Source organism: Dermacentor albipictus, chromosome 5 (genome assembly GCF_038994185.2).
Source record: "Dermacentor albipictus isolate Rhodes 1998 colony chromosome 5, USDA_Dalb.pri_finalv2, whole genome shotgun sequence".
NCBI lineage: Eukaryota > Metazoa > Arthropoda > Arachnida > Ixodida > Ixodidae > Dermacentor > Dermacentor albipictus.
In genome coordinates, this window is record NC_091825.1 from 155,358,114 (window position 1) to 155,359,226 (window position 1,113).

Genomic DNA, 1,113 nt, shown 5'->3' on the forward strand with positions numbered 1-1,113 from the left:
GACTGTACTTTCTTCGCTCGCGCCGCTGGTGCTCAAGGATGTCTCGTGGTAAAAAGGGGTTTTCGTCAGAGTGGTCGGCCGCTCGGTTGACAAAAGCACGAGCTGCGCCGTCCGCTCTCTCATTGCCCTCGAGTCCTGCGTGACCCGGGCACCAGATGATCATGTGTTTCTGCGTTAGGTTGGATCCTAATAGGTGAGTGGTGCTGTGTGGTAGCCTCCCGGTGAGGAATAGTCTACATGCGACTTGGGAATCTGTAAGAGTTATCGACGATTGTCCCAGAGCGTCCTTAGTTTTAATAGCTAGCGCGATGGCTGAAGCTTCTGCAGTATTCGCAGATGCAACTCTAGCCGTGGCACAAGTCACGAGCCCTTGATTTGCGGCCGCTCCTACCACTGCGAGGGCGTATTTGTCAGCACCACATCGAGCGACATCTGTGTAGACTGTATCCGGGTTTCCATCGAATTGCTGCATTAACTTTCGAGCTCGAGCATTTCTACGTCCCTGGTGGTATTTTGGACTCATGTTCTTAGGGATTGGGGCTACTATGATCCTTTCACGAAGGACTCTGGTCAGAGATTCGAGTTCTTCTCCCGCATACTGTGGATGAGTAGGGTAACCCACGCGGCAAAGTAATTTTCTGCCAGAGGTGGTTAAGCTAAGCCGCTCCCGTTGAGATATGAGCGTCGCTGCCCGTAGCTCCTCGTAGTTATTGTGAATCCCGAGGGCCAGCAGGCGTTCAGTAGAGGTTCCCTGTGGTAGGCCAAGAGCCGCTTTGTACGACGTTCTAATCAACGCATCTAGGGCCTTTAGTTCTGTTTTCGTGGGGTCCTGGAAAGGGAGGCTATGTGTGAGACGACTTAGCACAAAAGCCTGAACGAGCCGGATCGTCTCTGTTTCCTTGAAACCTTTTCGGTGATAAGTTACTCTACGGATCATACGAGAGATCTGTTTCACCGTAGTCCTAAGGGTTTTAATGGTGTGGTCTACTCGTTTGTTGCTTTGCAGCCACAGTCCGAGGATTCGCATTTTTTGGACTTCCTTTATCTGGCTGTCTCCTAGAAAGAGGTTCACCGGCTCGTGAGTTTGACGGCCTCGCCCTCGTATCCTGATAA